The sequence below is a fragment of the Arvicanthis niloticus genome, chromosome 4, assembly GCF_011762505.2.
Source record: "Arvicanthis niloticus isolate mArvNil1 chromosome 4, mArvNil1.pat.X, whole genome shotgun sequence".
Lineage (NCBI taxonomy): Eukaryota > Metazoa > Chordata > Mammalia > Rodentia > Muridae > Arvicanthis > Arvicanthis niloticus.
This window is the reverse complement of record NC_047661.1, coordinates 107,977,709-108,000,492: the sequence shown is the minus strand read 5'-3', so window position 1 is coordinate 108,000,492 and position 22,784 is coordinate 107,977,709. Positions and strand designations below refer to the sequence as shown.

The 22,784-nt window shown below is 42.9% G+C and overlaps 1 pseudogene; it reads right to left on the bottom strand.

The window, feature by feature from the left end:
* Positions 1–15,759: 15,759 nt before the first annotated feature.
* On the bottom strand, positions 15,760–21,252 carry LOC117707431 (casein kinase II subunit alpha pseudogene; annotated as a pseudogene).
* Positions 21,253–22,784: the final 1,532 nt, after the last annotated feature.

The window sequence follows — 22,784 nt, the reverse complement described above, 5'->3', positions numbered from 1 at the left end:
GTCCTTTTGTTCACGGAAGACTGACTGATAGAGCATTGTTTTAATGATCCAATTTCACTTCGGACTGAGTTTGATTCTGTGAGTACTCAACTGCCTTTTCATTCTGTTGAAATTCTTCCCAGGCTCTTCAAAAAAAAAAAAAAAAAAAAAAAAATACCACAGCCATTTCTCTGCGGAGATGGACCCCTGAGTCCTGAGCATTGATGTGGTCCTTTTAAAAATTATAAATAATTCTCTCTGATACATCACTTTCTGAGTTCAGAGAATTGACGTAACAGAGGGAGGACAAAAATAAAACCAAGTTTCGAATACTAAGTTAGACTGCCTGACCCACATTGCAGTCACCCATAAGCTCTCTGTATGTTTAAGAAAAAGCAAGTTTGTTAATGATATGTGTGTAGTGGGCAAGCTGGTGCTTCCAAAAGTCCTGCTCAAACAATGGTTTTGACCCTGGCCATATACTAAATTAAAAGGACAACCCCAGGTCCCACCTTTAGGAACTCTGTATTAGCACCAATATGCACTGAGGAGTGGGAAACCATATCTTTAAAAGTTGCCAGGCCAACTCGAAGACCATGGTTAAAACCTCAGTATGAACATGAATCCAGGTTGTAAATATGAGGAATTCCCATGATGGTGTTGATATTGAGGAAGTCAGGGGCCCCTCGTGGGGTTCTCAGTCTCATTAACAAAAGAATTTAAGAACAGACTCCAGTGGAAGTTCAAGGACAATTTTATAGCGGTTAAAAGAAAAGGCTCGGGGCAAGCAAATCAATCTCAGCAGCTTCCCAGAGGAAGATGGAGGAGAGATGGCTTTTAAGAAGGGTTAAGACAGCATGGAGGTCAAGCAGCGACTTGGTGAATGAGCAACCATATGGCAGGGAAGAGAGCATTGGAGAAAAAGTGAGCAAGCCCAAGTGCCAGAGAAAGCATGCTTAGAAGCAGAAAGGACAGGAAATATGCTTCTCTGAGTAACTTTGAAAGACAGACTGACTTACACAGTGGCTGCACCAATGCAGCCATTTAAGCTTCTGCAGTGTTGGGACAGGGATTCTGGGAATGAAAAGTGCGACATACCATTAAAGGGATAATTGTTCTGTCTCTTTGGTGGGATGTACGTGAACCTTCTTCCATAGTCCTCCTTTACTGAGGAAAGTAAAGCCAGCTCACTGATGCTGTCCAACTGAAGCGCCAAGTCTCCACACTGGCCAGAGACTTCATCCTCTTGACTTGAAGGAAATAAATTTCCCCCGATGGGCCTTTACTGCTGCTGTGTCAATATTGTTATGACTATATCACAGTGTTATACAGAAGCATTTTGGTTTATATGTTATATATAAATATATGCTCTCGATAGATAGATAGATAGATAGATAGATAGATAGATAGATAGATAGATAGATGAAAATATGTATCAAACAAATAACCTGCCACTTAGAGTCATAAAAGAGCTAGAACCTGTCCAGGTAGCTTTCACTCTAGCCTAGGAGCTATGTTCCACCTGCTTTTTCAGGATGCTTATAAGCTGAATAAATTCACATGTTTATTTGAGCCACGTGGCTTAGACGCTGCCTCTTCAATAATATCTGCAACAATTCGTTTAATACCAATCTTCACAACGTAAATGAAAAGATCAGTTGAGAGACAAACATACTCTGTGGGATCCATCTGAGACTGTCTCACAAAGAGAGAGACAGAGGGAGACAGAGACACAGACAAAGAGTTGTTTAAATTAAATTAGCTACTGGTATGAGTTAGAACATCATGACCTGGGGGTGGGGGGTGGGGGGCGGGTGTCATTGGATGGCATGGAAGTCACCCTGGAGGAAAGTTGCTCTTCAAGGTTCAGCACTAATCAAGGCATCAGGAAGACTGCTGCTCTGGAACTGAACATTAGAGACAAAATGACCCGAGTGTAGCTCGTCGCTATCCGCGTGAGTCTGGATGAGAATGAACCCCACAAGCTCATCTGTTGCAATACTTGGTCTCCAATTGGTGGAGCTTTGAGGGAAAGATTAGAAGGTGTGGCCTTGTTAGGGAGTGCATCACTGAAGCTGGGCTTTGGGGATTCAAAAGACTCAACACCACTCCCAGTAGCCTCTCTACCTCCTGCTGGTGGATCAAGAAGTGAGCTCTCAGCTCTTCCTGCTGCCACGTCTCCTTGCTCCACTATCATGGACCCAAACACCCTGGAACTGGAAACCCGATGAAAGGCTTTCTTTTATAAGTTGCCTCAGTAACAGTGTTTCATCACAGTGATTAAAAACAAAACAAAACAAACAAAACAAAACAAAAAAAAAAAAAAAAAAAAAACGTAGCTACTACACCATCACAGCAAAAGTACACAATAGCTAAAACCAAACAGGAGATGACATCACACCGATCCAGGCACAGGTGTGATGACAAGAATGAGAAGCGAGTTCCTAAGGCAAGGCAGGCTGGGCGAAGAGACTCAACTACGAAACAAGACGAGAGTCCAGCTAGAAAGGGAAGAGCCGAGATCGTCATGGAAGGGAAAGAAAGAAAGGCTCCATTCTATCTAACTTTGAACCCAAAGCTTATCCAGGATGGCAGAGGGATGAGGCTAGCCCTACTGCTCCTGTGGCTGTGTCCTAGAGACAGCTGGGCCCCTGCATCCAGAGACCACTAGGGAGACACTTCATCAAGATGCTGCTGGGCTGGCCCACCCTCTGTAATAGTTCCTGCTCTGTCTTTCCCTTGCTGGCCCTGCCCACTGCTTCTTTTGGCACCCATGGCCTGGGCATGGCCGGTGCCAGTGGATATAGAAATGACAAAGCACCTCCCTTGGTTTGTCCTCAGTTGCTTTGTGTTCAGTCTTCTGTGCTTTCAGTTCATGGGCTTTGGCCACAAGCAGGAGTGCTCGCTGTTTTAAAAATCAGAGGTTTGCAAAGCTGTTACGTATTGCTGTTATGAAAAATGACAAGACATGAGGAGAACTCAGTTTTTAGTAAAAGACCTAGAAGAAAACTTGGATGGGGACTTTACTGGTGATAAAGATCCAATATGGTAGAGAAGTATCCATAGAGGAATAGATGAACAGAGCAAATGAAAATCTAGAAACAGACTTGTGTACATACGAAAATTTCAGACGTGATAAATGTGGTATCTAATCAGTGCTAAGAAAATTGGTTTACTCTAAGAACTGGGATACTTTACCAATCAAACAGAGAAAAATAGATTCCTAACTTCTGTTGGGACCAGCCTTTGGGGACAAGAAGAGATGACTATCTAGGGACCCCTGAGCTCATCTGCCTTAGCAACAGTCTGCATTATGCTGATGCTTGCTACTGAAATGGAGCAAGAGACAGTGATGGTTAATTTGAAATGGGAATCTAATAGGAAATGCGTATGATGAAAACATACACCTACAGTTCCAGCACTCGGAAGGCTGAAGTGGACCATCATAAAGTGAAGGTTGCATAGCAACTTTGGGGTCAGCTTGAGTTAGACAGACTCTGTCTCATAAAAACATGAGGGGCGGGAGGAGAAAAGAAAGTTGGTAAATCTGTTGCTCATAGTGTCATAACAGAGCTCAGTGAGGATGACTACAGAGCAGTACTTAGAAAACACACCACACACACACACACACACACACACACACACACACACACACACACTGTCCAAGGAAGCTGGCTGATGGTCTCAAGAGGGTTAACCTTATGACACCAGGACACCTAGGAGTATTGGTTAAACTTTTAAGGCCTCCATAATGATTTCTGAAAGAAGAAAACTGAACTGGCCAAGTACAGGGGGATTGTCCTCCGGACAGTTACAGGCTGGCAGCAGAGCCACAAGGATCAACCATGCGAGGCTGTTATGGAATGAGATGTTTTAAGGGGGGAAGGCCTGGAGACCCTCATCTGAGATTTCAGCCACCACTGTCTCCTGCTCCCACATATGCACATGGTATTATGGGGTGCTAGGAATCTAGAACATAGAGAAGGACGCTTGGCTGCAGTTGTTGGCTCAGTCATGATGTGTGCTGTAGTTACACAGCTGCTTGAGAATTGCTCAGGCTTCTCTAACCCCAATAAACTATCTGGTTCACCAAGCTGGAGTTGAGTGGAATGGTTTTGCCCGGCACGTGTCTCCCCAGGAAAAGTAACACAATGCCAGGTATGAGCAAACCAGGTCAAGCATGAGGCTGGGCCAATTTGATCAATGAGATTCAATGGCACAGGCAGGTCATAAGAGGAGCCTTGCCCATGGCTCTTCTTACTCTACAACAGCAGGAGTTGGGGGTTGCAGAAAGATCCCTTGATCCATGCAGCCAAAAAATTATTTAGTATCGCCTCTTCCAAGAAAGAACAAAAACAAAACCTTGATCCATTTTATAGACTGAAGTTTTCAAATGTAACACAGGGTGGTGGGGGAGATATAGCCAGAGGGAGTGTCTTAGTTAGGGTTTTACTGTTGTGAACAGACACCATGACCAAGACAACTCTTATAAAGATAACATTTAATTGGGGCTGGCTTACAGGTGCAGAGGTTCAGTCCATTATCATCAAGGTGGTAACACGGCAGCATCCAAGCAGATATGGTGCTGGAGGAGCTGAGAGTTCTACATCTTCATCTGAAGGCTGCTAGCAGAATACTCACTTCCAGGCAGCTAGGACTAGGGTATTAAAGCCATGCCCAGTGACACACCTACTCCAACAAGGCCACATCTCCCAACAGTGCCACTCCCTGGGCCAAGCATATACAAAACATCACAGGGAGAAAGAATGCTTTAGGTCTAAAAAGAAGCAGGATTGCTCTGGTCTCTTAATGGGGGTGTTCGTCCACTCCTGTCAACTAAGGCCCAGTCAAATGTGAACTTGAGCTGACATCTCCCAGACTCAGAACTGGGTTTCTAACAGCAGCTTAAAAGTGGGCTTCCTCTGGTCCTCTTTACAGATTCTAATTGTAGAGAGGCCCCCAACCGATTAGGAAGAAGAAATCAACAAGAAATTTGTCACATGCTGTTACATTTCATCTTAAAGAATATATCTTCTCCTCCTCCTCCTTCTCCTTTTGTTTTTGTTTGTTTGTTTGTTTGTTTGCTTGCTTGCTTGCTTGTTTAAAGAAAGAATAGGACGGTTCTATAAGGCTTGTTGTAAAGTGTGGGGGTGGGATACAGAGAATTTAAAAAGTGTAATTTCTCAAATCTGAGCAGGGACGAGGAATGAAAGTGCTCTTAGTGCTTATCAGGACTTTATTTTAACTCTTCACACAAATCAGTAATCTGACTGTTTGCCATGGTGAGACAATTGCATGTATTTGCATTTTTTTCTGTGTGTGAGAATTTAATTTTTTACAACCCGCTGTGTTTTTCAGGCCCTTTAACTAATAGGCTTTTATCACCTTATGATTGCCTAATTTTCTCTTAATTGCTTTATGACAATACAATTTATTTTGCTCACCCACCCTGCGGGTCCACTTCCTAATGAAGGACTTAGGCGTTCCCACGCGCTACTGTGCACTGGCTTAATTTTTGAATCCCTCTTCTTCCTCATGAGAAGAGGAAGAAAACTGAAGTTGAAAGATCGATACAATTGTTATTCACCCTTACCACCAAGGTCTTTTGGGTGACTTTGGCATGGCTCTTTGAGTTGTATACATATACACATATTGTATGTGAAGAGAGCAAGCTGGCCGAGGCCACTGAGAAGCACAGAGCCTCCCTGGGTCTGTGATTCCCACCCATCGCCCCTGTACACAGTGTTTATTAGATTTGTTAATTTGATTAAGTGGAGGTGTTCATCATGTTTTGTGAGGGGGGGAGACAAATAAATTCAGAGCAAATTGTCAAAGCAGCCATGTGTTTTTCTTTATTAAATTTATATAGTTAATGATTCTGACAAAAATCACTATGGATGTAGAACGAAGGGCTGGAATGCATCCCAGTGGTAAAACACTTCCTAGTGGGCACCAAGCCCTTGGTTCAATCATCAACAATGCAGGAGAAAGAAAACCCCTGAGAGCAAAGATGGCTGTCTTCTGAAAGCACTCAGTCCAGGTCAGCATGGCACAGTATGTCGCTAGTACTGACCTGGGTGTACTTCTTGATGACAGATAAAAAAAAAAAAAAAATTACAGGGAATGAAATCTAGTCAGCTGAGGCAGCGTCTATTGGAATGAGGTCAGAAGCATGCCTAACACAACAGACAATAATGCATACTTTTATCTAACCGTTTGAATGATTTGAGAACAGCTACCATTGATTGAGAGTCTGCTCTGTAACATACACTTTATACAAATTTACCAACCTTCCAGCACATTTAATGAGGCAGCCTCCCTTTTCATTTAGAACCTGCGCTGACCAAATTTACATAAATAATAGGTGGCAGAGTCTAGGTTCAAGACCCAGACATTGTGACCCTAAAGCCCTGACCTAGCACACATGTGGTCTCTCTTTAAAAGCTTTAGTTGCTCCTAAAGCCTTCAAGCTGGGAACCTAGAAGCAGCATGCTCTCCTTTCTACAAATGAAGACCAGGAGATGCAGTACCATCCCAGTACTCAACTTCATAGCAGATAGTCAAGCAAGCCAGGCTTCTCAATTCCTGAGCCTGCATTCTTTTGGGAAAAAAAAAACAAAAAACAAAAAACAAAAAAACGAAGTGGTTTTTGAATTGAAACCTGTCATCATACTGGAAACTTCAGTGGAAAGCCATGTTTGTAAGTCAAAGTACAAACACCTGGGCTCCCACTGGCTTGGCTGGCAACCAGTGAGGGAGAGGAGGCCTCCCTCTGGTGCCATAATTGGTCATTTGCTCAATGGGCTTGGACAAATGGCTTCACCTCCTAAGACCTGTAAAATGATGAGGTCAACCAGAGTCCCCATGCTTCCTTCCAGATCTATAGGGTGTGATTTTATGGACTATAATCTCTGTAATATGACCATTAGCCAGGAGGCCTGGAGGAATACTATCTATCTGCTTAACATGTCTTTATGTAGACATAATACAGGATTTAAATTTATTAAATTTATTATAATAATGGTGCTTGGAACTATTAGCTCTCTGCCTGTAACAATCTAGTGAACTTAGGCCATGTAGACAAATATCTTCAGATAATTCAGGTCAGACTGATGTTTAGTTGCAAAGATAAAATAAAAATGGAATGTACCACTTTAAAAGTTAAAGGAGCATACATTTTCTAAAAAGAGTTTGCTATGCAAGCATAAGAACTTGGGTTTGGGTCCTCAGCTCCCTAAAACAAGCTCGACTGGGTTTGGTCTCACACAACTTTTCTCCAGGAATAGGGAGAAAGAAGTGGCTTTGGGGGGCTCGCTGGCCAGTCATTCTAGACAAAACAGAGAGATTCCGGATCTACTGTCTCCCACAGTAAGATGAAAGAATGATGCTGGGCAGTGGTAGCACACGCCTTTAATCCCAACACTTGGGAGGCAGAGGCAGGCGGATTTCTGAGTTCGAGGCCAGCCTGGTCTACCGAGTAAGTTCCAGGACAGCCAAGGCTATACAGAGAAACCCTGTCTCGAAAAACAAAAACAACAACAACAAAAGATGAAAGAATGAAAAGGAAGATACCTCACATCAAACTCTGGTCCACATGTACACATGTGGACAAAGTGCAGCTGTACATGCATGCATGCCTGTGTACTCACACATAAGAATTTACACGATTAATTTTACTTTCATGAACACAGGAGTTACTGACCACTCTGCTTTGTCCTGCCCTTTTGTACCTACCTTTGTCCTAGTGTTCATAACATTACCCTGAAAATCCCTGTTCTCCCTATTATATTAGAATTTTGACATTGCTACCATCGAACAAACACAGCATAAAGGAGTTACTACGTCTGGAGTATGTGTTACTGTCTTCATTCTGGTACAGCTGTAACAGCTGCTTTTACTGAGTACTTATGCGCTCAGTTGTTCATTTGACTGGCTTCTAATCCAGACAATTCTGAGAGAAATTAGCGCTGTTGTCGTTTGTATTAATGAGGTCGGTCACTTAAGCTTGAGAACTGGCTACCTTCATGATCACATAGCCCAGCAAGCTGTAAAACCAGAACTTGATGTCAGAGAGAGGTCTGCGTGTGAAGCATATACCGTGCACCAGGACCTGGGAAAGACCACTTGACAAGGTGAAGTCAAGAAGCTTTCTCAATGTCGTGGGGCAGGGGCTGGTGGAGGAAGGTTCGGGAAGGTAACCTCAGAACACTAAGAACACTATGACCAGGATGAAAAGGAAGAGGGGGCATGGTTTCAGCTGGGGGCAGGGCAGGGCATGCTAAAAAAAAAAAAAAAAAAAAAAAAAAAAATCAGCAAAAAACCAGAGCCTTGAGGAAAAAGATGAGAAAACACAAAGTTGGGGGTAAGAGGAAGAGAAGCACTGGGGGTAAGAAGGTCCCCAGGAGGTCACCACAATGTCACTGTGTAATCATCAGAGTCCCTAATGAAGAGTCTACAGATGCAAGGAAAAGCTGACCCCTGTGCCCAGGGTACCATTATAGCCCTCAGAACAGGAGGAACTGAAACGCAAAGACCTGACCTATGAAGTTTCCATACTGGTGAGAAGCAGAGTCAGGATTTGAACCCAGTAGGTCTGAACAACAGCATTCCGTGTTCACTACCACTTTCTGTCAAATTGTCATTCAGAAAAAAAAAAAAAAAATGTTTGTCAACCTTGCTGGATAACTACATATCCCATTTTCTTAATTTCTTGAATTTATGATTTTGAAATCCCATTTTTAAAAAACCTGACAGGTCACATAACTGATGAAATAGCCTCCGATGTTATCCAATGCCTGTGTGTTGTCAGATACCAATAAAGTAGCTTCAACATCCACCACCCTGGTAGAACAGATTTTAACAGGAGTTAAGCACAGTGCCGTATTAGAGATATGATGCTACTTGGGAGGTGGTAAAAAAAAAAAAAAAAATCACAGGATTGCTGAAAAGAAGTGGCATGTCCATTCTGTGTGAAATCCACATCCTTTAATATACTCCTGTTTTGTAAACGGAGGTTGACAAGCAGTGAAATACAATACCAAATACCACATTAAAACAAAACCATAATGACTGTGTTTGGTTGTTGGAAGAAAATGGGGCTGTTATCGGTCAGAAATGATAAATGATACAAAGCAAAAGCCCCAAGACTCCAAACTTCAGCCATAGGCACAAATTTGAAGCAGAGAAGTGTGCCCCCCCCCCCCCATGGCCTGCTGGAGCCTCAGGATAATGAGACTGGCTTGTGGCCACCTCTGTGGGTTACCCCTGTCTCCGAACCCACAAGCATGGCCGCTGTGCCTTCTCTCCCTGCCTTGAGGCAACCTTCAATTTCAGAAAGGCACAGAATCAAACAGACAGCAATTAGTGCGGCCTAGCCTTGAAAAGAACCCGATCACTGGCATGGAGAGTCTGTCTGCAGAAAGCCAGCATTTCCTTATTTGTGGAGAGAAACAGCAGGAACAATTAAAAGTTTCAAATCAAGTGTAATTCCTTTCAAGTTGGGTTTGGTGAAATATACATAAATTTCATATCAGAGCCTTAGCTCAAGTCCTGTGCTGTTTGTTTGTTTTACAGAACACTGCTTTCATCTTTGTGGAAGATGTCATAAAAGCACATTTCAAAAATTACCATTGGCACCCAGTTTCCTATTTGATTATATTCTGGCACAAAGCCCTGCCAGTAACACAGAGGCTCTCTTTGGGCCTCTCCAATTGGAAGATAATCGCATATCCCACCTACCTTTCAACACTCCCAACCCCCACACCGCGGCGACCTGAAGCCACAAGGAATAACTCAAGTGATATAAGGAAGCCGGTGCTTTCCATTTCAGTTTACCTCGGGCGCCCCTAGAAACAGCGACACCCAGGGCACCGGGAGTCAGAAGCACCAGATACCAATTACAAGCTGGGAACTAAATACCATAATTAACAAGAGAGATACACTTTAATCTAAATTGAGTCCAAAATGTTGCTGGAGACAGAAAAAAGTAAAGTGAGACTCAGTAATTATGATAAATTGTGCCGTTTCCCCCACCTATCGAACAACAAAGGTGTCTGTGTCTTTGGGATTCCTAGTCAAACATTTTACAATTAACACTTGACTCTGAAATAAAGGTTTGACTGTAACAATAAACAAGCCAATTGTGCACTTGAACCTCAGAGCCTGATGCACACCCGTGGCCTCCACCGCACATCAATTCCAAATGCGCTCTTAAGACCAAGATTATAGAGCCTTTCCCTAGTTACCACTCTGATGAAATGTGTCTTTCATGCATATTTTTCTCACATGCAGGTTCCGTGTTTCCTTTGTTCTTTGTAGATGACTCAATGGCTAAAAAAAATAATTGGATTTCTTCCCCTTAATCGTCTTTTGAGCTTCTCCCGGAAGTCTGTTAATTTCAACAAATTTCTTTGCCGGGGCGGGGCTGAGGAGAAATCAATGCTGCATGCACTGGCCATTCACGAAGGGCAGCACACACAAAAGAGTATCATGCTAATGGGCTTGATGGCTTGTTTTTCTTTGTCTTGGTGACGATTAGTGTGTACATTTGGAGGCAGATGATACAGACAAAGCAAACACAGAAGTGTTCTGTGGTCATTTTAGAAGCTTCTGCCAAGACCAGAGAGCATTAGGATGGGGAAACAAGCTAATAGGCAAAGAGCATTATGATCCTAAAGTGTCAAGGTTAAAGCATTGCTGTAATCCTGGCTGCTTGATCCCCATAGCTTCACCCAAGAGCTTGCTCTAGACACATGCAAACGGGAGCGTAGTCTGGAGACCAATTACAAATCACCCTTCAGATGCCTTTAATCCTTTTGTTTCCATTTCTAATAAAAAAAATGAGGATTATTTTTAAGGCAGCCAAAAGAGAACATATAAACAGTTTAAATCTTCAGCTAAAAAAAAAAAAAAAAAAAAAAAAAACGCGAAAGCTTGAGAGCTGTTTCTCTCCCTCGACCTTTTAAGCCACCAACGACCTGCATGCGCTTCATGGCTCTGAGGTCGCTCACGGCGGAGCAGAGCGCGAAGACAGCGCCGACAGACGCGATCACGGAATCGTTTTGCACGTGACTGATCCAAAACCTAAAAGCAAGCTCTCACTCAAATAGCTGAGAAGGAAATTGGATGGAACAGTCTGTTACTTGTTGCCGTCTTGGGGGACAGTGATGACGGTGATGAGGTGAGTAAGGTCTGTTCCGTGCTTCCTATACACCAGGCATGCTACACGTGCCCCCAGAAGAGTACACTGTAGGGCGTACTTTTCACTGTTTCAGCGGAGACCAAATTTGCAGATAGCTTGTCCAAAGTCATTTGCTCAGAACATCCTGGACGCAGGGACATGAAACCTCAGGCGATGTATTGTGAGATTTTAGTTTAGATTATTATTATTATTATTATTATTATTATTATTATTATTATTTATTGTGAGATTTAGTTTAGAAGTTTATCTTACCATCTTTGAACCTCACAGGGGCCCAAAGACATAACCTTGAGATGATCTGGTCTCATCAGATAGGTCCCATTCTTTGTCTGCCCCTCAACGCAGCAGGAAATGCTTCCTTCCTGTGTAGTTCTCTGGTGACCTGAACTGACCAACGGCACCCCACCCTACCCTCAAACTGGGGTTCACTCTCTACCTGCTTGTAAAACAAGCTAACCTCTTCCTCCCGTGGTATATCATGCTGCTGGTACTCCAAAACTCTCCTTCCACAGTCTCTTCTAGATCTTTCTGCTCCTGAATGCAGCCTCCACATGGATGATATAGTATAATAGTGCCTTTTTCTCCTAGGCACCGAGTATATGTGAGTGGCCAAGAAGCTGCTTTTGATTTAATCTGCCTAGTGGTGGGAGTCATATGGCACCCCATCTTGTTCTAGTTAGGGAAGAAGATTCTTCTTTGACAAAATGCATAGGGAGAGGTCAGAGCAGGCGGGCAGCAAAAGCCTTGGAGAACCTTTCTGTTGCTTGTCCAGTCTCTCTGTAATCAGTCAGGAAAGAAAATAAGTGTGAAGTACTGTCAGCAAGCGGGGTCTCTTCTTAGGCAAGCTGCCTTCTTCACCCTCTCCTGTTGCTGAGTTGTAACTGTCCGATGCCAGCACCTAAGAGGCCGAGGGGCCCATAGGATAGCCCGTGCTGGTGATGCTGGTGATGCTGGTGATGCTGGTGATGCTGGTGATGCTGGTGATGCTGGTGATGCTGGTGATGCTGGTGATGCTGGTGATGCTGGTGATGCTGGTGATGCTGGTGATGCTGGTGATGCTGGTGAAAGCTGGGACTGTTGAAATTGCAGCCCGTGGCTCTGAAGCAGCCGCATCATGAAGCCAGATGCTGGTTTGAAACAAACACGGCAGATCTGGCATCAAGCTGGGAGGTCCACAGTCGCTAACAACTGTGCTCCCTCCTCCCCTCAGTCCCACACTTTTATGAGAAGGAAGAAGCCTTCAGAATGTAGCCAAATAGTCCTTACTCGATCACCTACATGGGTGACAATGGGGATTTTAGCAGCTGAGTTGGATGGCAGGTCACCTGGGCTGTGCAGCCTTGTAGAGTCACTAAGTGAGAAATGAATGGTCTAGGGTCAGGGGTGAGACAGGCATTCACTAGCTAGTTGAATGGGACAATACTTAATGTGTCTGAGCCACAGTTTCTATGACTGAATAGTGACTTACAACACTGCTAGGAAAACCGAGTCAAATAATAACTGTCAAGGACCTATTACAGAGGGGAGACACATAAACAGGAGGCAGGGGGTCCATGGACTCTTTTCAGCTTCATCCTAGGCTCTATTTAAGACTTTGTCCCTGTATAAACAGAGACTACACAACGAATCAACATTCCTGGTAACATGTGGGAGTGGTCATGTTCAATTTGGATGAATTCAAAGTCTAAAGAGAGAAGTTCTTGCCCCATAAAGGGTGTCCTCCAATATCATGACACATCTTTGTCTGAAATGAAACTTTTATTAGACTAGAAGAGGTCTTTGATTTTTTTTTTTAATTGTATTTTTTCCAGAGTTTCTTTATTTGTGCTTAGGGTTCTGCCTGTGTATTGGGGAGAGGAACTTTGGGTTTTCAATAAAAGACATAGCACATAGGAATCCCACAGTAGTGTAAGGGTACCATTTACAGTAGTAGATAGATCCTAGAGCCAGGACTACATCCTGCAGTCTCCAACCAGGAAATGCCTCTGTTTGGTTGGTTTTGAGGCGAGATATTACCGTAGAACCCTGGTATAATCAGACTCGTGATCCTCCTGCCTTGGCCTCCCAGTGCTGAAATTACAGACAAGAACCTGGGTAGAAGTCTCTGTCGGATGTAGTAGAGGAGACCATGCTTAACAGTACAGAGTCTTGGTTTGTGAGGGGTAATGAAATTTACCTGAGAAATCTTTTTTTATATTGGATATTTTATTTACGTTTCAGATGCCATCCCCTTTCCCCATTTCCCCTCCCTAGAAAACTCCTATCCCATGCCCCCTTCTCTTTTTTGCTTTTATACAATTTTTTAAATATTAATCAAAGGCTTTATAAGTTTGGTAATGCTCAATATCAATCAGAAGTGTAACCCAATACCCAACCTAGATATATCAACTATCTTTGACTGGAGGAGACACACTAACATTCATCTCCATTTTTCTCTCTCTCTCTCTCTCTCTCTCTCTCTCTCTCTCTCTCTCTCTCTCTCTCTCTCTCTCTCCCCCTCCCTCTCTTTCTCTTGTCACCTAGCTCTTCCTCTCTGTACTCCTCCCACCTTAGCTCCTCCTACATATCACCCTTCCTGTTAAAACAAAACTCTTCTCTCAAAATACAATTAGAGCATAACTATACCAATTTGTGTCAGTAAGGTACAAGATAGACCTAATACCCAGCCCATCATTTTTTTGACTAACCAGAACCTCTGTCATCTCTCCTAACTAAAAGACTTAGTTCTGAACCTGGCTTTTTTTCTTGGCTTTAGAATGAATGTCAGCTGAAAACCACCCTCTCAAATCTTTTCTCTCAAAGTAAATAGCCAGGATTGGCTATGAGACTATAAGTTTTCAATCCCATCAGAAATCCAGAATGACTGAGTTAACTGAAATGATGGGAAGCACAAAGCATAGCTTCTAAAACTTAGCCAATTTATAGAGACAGTTAAACACCTGGACAGTCCCTATACTACAAAACATTGGAGCATCTGATCTTCAGCCTTCTGGCCCAGGATCATCTGACAAACCTAGTGATGCAGAATTATTAAGGGCTGATTACTCTGTCTTGGCAGATATAATCAGTCGACTATTCTGCAAGTGTGTCCTTTTCTGGACAGTCATTTGTCTGTAGATGAAAAGAGGCAATTCTTGTCTAGTGGCTGTCTCACCACAACTGGAGTAACTCCAAAGATGCTCAATTTCTTCTTAGAATTCAATATAGGAAGCTGTCAGGAGCAGACAGGTCTCTAATCAAAGTGAACATTAATACAGAAATGTTTGTAACATCAATTCTGTGGACTTCTGATGTTTTGAAAACCAACTATTCATGTAAAGCAATCTGGACTGTTGTCTGTTAACTCCTCTCAGCTATTTCTAAATAAAATATAGAAACCACCCTAACAATAAACTCAAAGCCATGAATTTGCTATAGGCCCTTAACTCACAGGCTAACCATCTCAAATCAGTTAAAAAAAGTTAAAAGAAGGACTGGGTCTAAGCCTTGTATTCCTAAATGTGTTGTACAGGCACAATGCCTATGAGAGTAACAATATTCATCTCACTTTTATATCAATAAGAAGCTTGTACCAATGAAAACCTTAAATTTGAAATCAAAGTAAATTTTGTACCATTTAAGGAATTTTAACTTCATCTTAATAACAATTATACATATTTCTACCAATAGGTTATGGCTATGCAATAAATCTTAGCTAATCCTCCCTGTTCCACCCAAACCGTTACTTTTCCCTAGAAAGACAGAAATATTAACCAATATTAACCACCTCAGTCCCCAAGCCCAAGGAATAGGGGCACCGACTCTTCATTAACTTCTTCAAGCTGATTACGGGCATTGAGATATTAGAAGAGGGGCAGAGGGAAGAGTAAATTGATAAGCCTCTGACGCTGTGTCTTCACTGCATCCAGCTGAAATCCCAGGACATCAGAGGTTTAAGCAGGTCTGCTCAGCTTGCCTGATGGGTAGATACACCAAGGCTGTGTATTCTGCAATATACAATTCTCAAAACAAACTTTAGTATCAAGATAATTTTTTGTTTGAATTCTGGAATCTAGTCTTCTGGTGGCCTACCTCTGTCATGTCTAATCCATATAATTCTGGGAGTTTCTATGAGGGTGTGCTCCCACCATCCTCCCATTTCTGACTCCCTGCTCTCAAATTCCCCAACACTAGAGAATCCAAACTTTCAGGCACCAAGGCCCTCCACTTCCACTGATGCCTAACCCCTTACCCCATCCCCACTCCTCCAATTATTATGAGGGTGTGCTCCCACCATCCTCCCATTCCTGCCTCCCTGCTCTTGAAATTCCCCAACACTAGGGAATCCAAACTTTCAGGCACCAAGGCCCTCCACTTCCACTGATACCTGGCAAGGCCACCACCAACTACCCATACAGGTGGAGCCATGAGTCCCTCCCTTTGTGTTCTCGGGCTGGAGATTTAGAATGGCTACTCCAGCTTGTTTCTTAGGACCATTTGCTTGGAAAATTGTTTTCCAGCCTTTTACTCTAAGGTAGAATCTGTCTTTGTCACTGAGTTGGGTTTCCTGTATGCAGCAAAATGCTGGGTCCTGTTCTCATGCTCCCAACCAGGCACAAGCTGCATCAAGGAGAGGGTGGGCTTCCCCACCTCTGCTCAGGCATCAGGAGATAGATGGGGTGATTACGGCTGAGCGCCAGCAGCAGCTGGGACAGCTATCCCAAGTGAGTTGGCGGCGGCAATCACTGGTGAGCCTGCCAGAGGTCTAAGGGGTGAAGGGGTTGGCACTGAAAAAAATCCCTGACATCATCTTGGCGCTGCTGACAGGCATGCTGCCCCCTGCCATGCTAGTGGAGCTCATTTGAGCCTGGTCCTTCACAACAGTGTAGAAGTAAGGGTGCTCCATGGCCTCTCTTGCAGTGAGCTATGACTGGTGATCGTATCGCAGCAGCTTGTCCAGAAAATCCAAGGCCTCAGGGCTGACAAGGTGCTGGTTTTCACTGTGGACAAAGCGTTCCCATCGCTTATGGGAGTGTCTGCCCAAGATACCGTTGAAATGTGGATCTAATTCAATGTTGTACTTGTTAACATAGTCATGTAAATCTTCTGTTCCCAGAACCTTGGCTATCCTCACCAACTGATCATAATTTTCATGTCCATGGAAAAATGGCTCCTTCAGGAAGATCATGCTTGCCAGCACACCACCCAGGCTCCACATATACAAACTATAACCGTGCATCTGATAATCTACAAGTAGTTCTGGACCTTTGAAATATCGGGAAGCAACTCAGACATTCTACTCTTGGCCAAGATGGTAAAACTCAGCTAAACCCCTTACCTGCAAAATCTTGACTATGCTTTCCCAGTTAGTTCATCAAGGTAGGGGAGACACTATCAGGGTGACACGTTTGCACAGCTAAATTATTATCTGCACCTGGGTTGACCCATAAATTTGGATGGAAAAACAAACTCCAACTAGTTCAAGCAGAGAAAAAGGGTCAGAGATCAGAGTAAGAAGCAAAGTGTGGAAGAAATGTATCTTATCAAGAGAGTCTTTGAAACGTTGAACCAGGTACTGTATATTCTAAAGGACGTGGCCTCAGAATTAAAGATACAGATACATATCAAATTAGAATTAGTCAGATTAGATCAAATTCTACTGTGTAACAAAGGAATCTTCACAACTTGGGTCATTCATTTTCTTACTCACACAGAGCCTGTTGCTAGATGAGAGAAAGAAGGAAGGCCGGGATGCTCCATGTTTTGTGTCAGCTTAAGCAGTCTAAAGGGATGCTTGGATGCTTGGTAAACATTTCTGGAGCATTGTATGAAGATGTTTTCAAAACGGAATAGCTTTAGGATTCATAAACTAGGTAAAGCAGATGCCCACTCCCAACCCCTGATCTAAATGTCCTTGAGTCTCACCCAATCTATTGAAGGCCCACATAGAACAGAAGAGGGGACAAATTTGCTCTCTAAATGGGCCATGGTATCTACCTTCTGTAGTTCTAGAAATTGCTGGTTTTCAGCCTTTTACAGGAAGATATACATTATCCCAATCTTGACCCTAAGGTCATTATACTCAGAGTAAAACTTATACCTTCATATCTATATCTTTATATCAGCTATGCCCACATCATGTCTGTCTGTCTGTCTGTCTGTCTGTCTCCTCCTGTCACTTCTTTTCTCTGGTCAACTCTCACTAATACAAAGGCACTCTGGTTTTTAAATTTTTAACTTGGTCACGATGGTTGTTTATGTACATGGTCACACCCCCCAGCCCAACTCTACAAAAGTCTGGGAATTAGAAGCATATGAATATTCAGTGAATGCTAAATAAAGGGAAATGTAAATACACAAACAAGAAAAATGAAAATGCTAAGGAATAGTGGGCTAGGAAAGCAGCCCCCAGACCTGCCCTCGCCACCATGCCATTACTGGGTGATCTACAACTGACTTTAATCTTACTTCATAAACAGTACTTTTCCTAATTATAAAGTGATGCATTCGAACATTTATGGGAAAAAAAGAATAAAAAGGAAACTTTAAAAATCAAATGTATAATTCCACATATCCCTGATATAATTACAGTACATTTATTTACTTTCTCTTGTACCTTAAATTTCATGTTTTAGAACTAGACATTTTTTATGCCCCTTGGCTATGAACTCCGTAGCAAAGCTTCTTTTAACTCTTCCTTCCTCATAAGTCTCAGGGGACCCAGAGTCCTCCCGGTGGGAGAAAGAGGTGGGAGGAGGTCAGTGTCTATAAGACACAGTGTTGTTGAGCCATGCTTGGCAGAACAGAGCTCTGGGCTACAATTAATGACGCATTCAGGGGAAGGGCCATCTGCTAATAAAAGAGAAATGCACACACACACACACACACACACACACACACACACACACACTGGGGCTTTTCAGGGGACCATGGGACAAGAAAATCAGAGTGATCTATAGAGAGCCAAGGTGACCAAGACTGTAACAAAGTTCAGCAGAGGCAAATAAGCTTTCCACAGCCTGACCAGTGAGATGCCCCAAAAGGTAATACCAGGGATTAGGAGGTCTTCCACACAAAGGAGGTGCTCTCAAGCTCAATGGGCTGGGGTGTCTGCCGGATGGCATATGCTTTCACTATTCCAGGAAATGAAAATGGACTTTTGGTGAAAGACCAAAAAAAAAAAAAAAAAAAAAGCTTTGTAAGAATAAAGACAGGATAGTGAATACAAAGGCCTAGGGTTTGGAGTTGGGGGAGGGAAACAGGGAGCGCAAGGAAGGGACTGTTTAATGTTTGCTGAGCAAAATTAAATGCTTTAAACCTGTGCCAAGCTAATTTAGTAATAGGAGGCTTTGTGCTTGTAACTCACGTAATCTCTCTGTTGCCTGTACTTTGAGATTCCTCGCATTGTCGCATGAACAGTTTGTGCACCTGAACTGATCGTATGCTCTTGTTCAGTGGCTGCAGGGTGGAAGGGTGTGACTGGGGAAGAGAATGGGGAGAGGTCAGAAGTCCACGGATCAGCCTGCTTGAAAAGCACGTCCGCATTTAGAGAGAAGCAGTGAAGGTTGGCTGTTGCTTCCTGCTAGGAGATTGCTCCAAAGAACTTCATCTTACCACGCCCCCCCTGTTAAAGATGCCCTGCTCCGAGGACATGGCTTTATCTTGCTTTGAGTGGCCTCTGAAAGCACACTGGAGTATCATGGGTAGGAATACATTTTTCTGAAGCAGCAGAGGACAAGTGTGGTCCTGCCACCACTGTGAAACTTCAGATGGTCTCCAGAAACTCAACTTATCGCAGCTATCAGGAGGAGACAATGGAATTCCAAAGGAATTACAGTCTTCATTGCAAATCTGGATAAGAAGAGAGATAATGCCGCCATCTTGTCCATTTAAACTTAAGTAGGCTGAACGCTGAACGCGAGCAAAGAATCGAAGTAAGGAAACTTAGGTCCATGGGACCTAGCAAGTAACAGGAGCAAACACGTTGGGGCAAAGTCATCAGACACTAAATACTTTGCAGTGCAATTCAAGAAGCTGGATGTAGTGGTGCACACCTTTAATCCCAGTACTCAGCAGGCAGAGGCAGGGAGATCTCACTGAGTCTGAGGCCAGCCTGGTCGACATAATGAGTTCCAGGACAGCCAGGGCTATATAGTGAGACCCTGTCTCAATCAATCAATCAGTCAGTCAATTAATCAGTCAATCAGTTTTAATGTCTGCAGCCAGTCAGAAACAATGAATGGCTGTAACTATGTAGTTGAGCTGATTCTTTGCCAGCCACTGTCCTACCTATTCTGTCTTCTACACCCCAGGGCCACTGAAATCCTCTTAAGCTAATAAAAATATATGTGTATCCCTATGGATAATTAAGTGCCAAGCTATATAGTCTTTTCGCTTATATTCTCTTTGTCCTGTACTTTGTGTGTGTGTGTGTGTGTGTGTGTGTGTGTGTGTGTGTGTATCTGTAAATTTTGCATATGTAAAGTATCTTTAAGAGTCAGTTTGTTTGTTTAGGAAAGAAATCAACATTAATCTGGCCAAACTCTTTCCTTCTATGCTGCAGAATATCTCGGCTCCTGCCTCACAATACCTGCCCCCTTTGGAACACTCTACCCGTACTCATCCTCTGAGTTTATTTTAAATAATGCTTACTTGCTTTTAGCAGCTGTAATAAGTCATAACACACAATTAAGTGCTTATCACTGCTTAATTAAAGAGTCATCTTTTCCATTTCACCAGATCCTGCCCAGCTTCTAGCTTGATCTGGTACTTAGAGCTCAGAGCAAAAAATAATTCATGACTACCGATGCATGACCAGCCATTCATGAGCTACTCCATGGCTCAGAAGCCACCTCCGCTCGTCTCATGGCCCGGACTCGTGTCACATGGCTTTCTCATCTTGTTCACTTTGAGCCATTATCTTTTTCCCTGACTCTTTCAAAGGTACATTCATTTCTACAGAAACAAGAATGCCACTTCTTTGGGAAAAGCATAACTTTTTCCTGAACAAAATGTAGTAAGTGAGAAAGGCTATGATACTATGAAATGGATCTTTGATGAGTTTGCAAATCCATAAATCTCCCAGATAGTTATTGTGATACTAATTTAAAACTGGTTTAACAACATATATTCATATTTAGTCAGTGCTTAGATTTTGGATTTTTTTTAAACTCACACATATGTGTGTGTCACAGATGGCTGTATATGTCATAATGTGTGCGGGTGCCCACAAAGGCCAGAAGAGGACATTAGATGCCCTGAGCTGGAGTTACAGGCTGTTGTAAGCTATCCAGCATGGGTACAAGGAACCAAATTAAGGACCTCTGCAAGAGCAGCAAGTGTCCTTAACAGCTAAGCCATCTCTCTGGTCCCTCAGTTCTTAATTATTTTATGTGATTCTGGACAAATGCTACCTATGTTAAAAAGAAAATCCTGGATCTGTAAGGGTGCCATTTGGCAGCATTTTCATCCCCAGGACCCATGTAGAAGCTGGTGGGGTAGGGGGAGGTGGCCTACCACCACTGTAATGGTGTAAACTGTAATCCCACCACTTGGAAGACAGAGACAGGGGATCCCAGCTGAGAAGGCAGGCTACACTTCTTAGAAGCTCTGGGTTCGATTAAGAGACTCTTTCAAAAGCATAAAGTAGATGGCAACAAACTAAAATTCCTGATGTCAACCTTGGGCTTATACACACAGAGACACACATTATTATATCTCAATACACAGAAACACGTGCACACACACATACACAACTAAAAAATAATTCTTATAGAAATTTATTAATACATTTAATTATTTTTGAAAAACAGCTGAACTTTAAAAAAAAAAATTTACAGTACAATGCAAAGGCTGGTTTTCTGGCCTAGGGCGCTTGTTCCATTAGCACTTGGCCTTTTTTTTTTTTTTTTAAGCCTCAAGTCGATGCCTTTCAGAGATGAGAGTCACTGAAGTCATTAAAGTAAGAGGTGCACTGATCAAATGTCCTCTCTGGGATTTGTAAACAAAAAGAAATTGATGCTTCCCATCTAATATCTCACAGTACTAGGATCTAGGCTGTCAATGGGCCCCGCAGGAAACACATTCGCATTCATCGGTATGAAGGGAAAGACCCTGGCTTCTCTATTGTGTGCACCCCTAGGCTGCCGATCACTTGGGAGGGTTGCTACTTAGTCAAATATTTCCCAGGTTCTCACCTACATGGCAGGTACCACTCAGGTTGCTGAAGCTGTAAGTATCAGGTCAGTACTCCAAACCCAATGGAGTTTCCACCCAGCTGTATAGAAGCAAAATGCAGAGATGAAAACATGTGATGTGTTGAAAGGTGATAACCACTGTGCCTGGAAACAACCTAGGGGTGGTGGAGAGCATTGCAGCCCAGGCAACGGCCACTGATAGGAGCATCCAGGCAGTTAGCTCCGTTCTATCAGACACTTCTGGGGTTAGGAAGCCAGTAGGCACTGGCAGGAGCATTAGAGTGGTTAGCTCTGTTATATAATACACTTCTGGGTTGGGAAGCCACCAAGACTTCTCTCTAGAGGGACTTCAGGGGATATATTCAAGCAAGATTCGCCAAATCTCTTTTGAATAATCATATAAATTGATCACTTTCTCGAGTTTTGACACCATAGTATTTAGCTTAATTACTACTGCAGTATAGGTAAGCTGAAGACAGTCTTTATTGAAGTTTCTGTGTAGTGTGGGCTATTCAATCATTTAACAATTACTTATTGAGTTGTTACTATGAAATGGCCATGCTTATAATATATTGGTAAGGGTGCATTTGGTTGCTTATAGAAATAAAGAGAGCTCAGAATTGGTTAATAATAAAGCAACTGTTTTGGCTCAAGTAGTTGAAAAGTATATAGTTGGGGCCAGCTTCTTCTGGGCTTCAAAAAGGTTCCATGTCACACCTGGAAGAAGTCTCCTGTTATTCTCCCTCCATCCCCCCTCCCTGATTCTCTATGGTTCCTGCATCATCCCTTACTGGCCCCATGATGTTGCAAGTAGCATCCAGACAGAGCATCTTTGTCCGGTCTCTTCCCCTGACATTTTGAGATTCACCATGACTAACATCACTTGGCATCACCTGCACACATTTGAGTCAATAGTGTGACCAAAAGCAACACTGCCATAATTGAGCTGGCCCAGGTCATGTGTGTCGACCTCAGGACCAGGATGCCATTCTCTCTGGAACTGTGAAATCTGCAAGTGGTAATGAGTCCTCCTGAGGCTCAAGAATTTGTGGCTGGATGCCAAGCATATAATGCCACTATACTGTACCTCATTCAGGATTTAAAGACGAATAGGGTTGCCATGGTTCTTTAAATATTTTTTTCCACTTTTCCAAAAATTTAAACTACTTAACCAAAAGGAAATAAATTTCTGAATAGAGTATATTTAATAAATATAGATACAAATGTATGCAGGTGATGTGTCTTTCTTTCTAGAATTTAGGGTGCATATACAATTAGCTACAATGGGTGAGTACAAGATGAATTTAGCTTTCATTTTGAACATTAAAATTATCTTTGAATTGCCTATAGCTTGTGCTGTGTGGTGTGAGAAAGAAATGGACCTTTAAGGTACCACCTGTTCCCACTCTAGACTAAGACAGGAAGGCCAG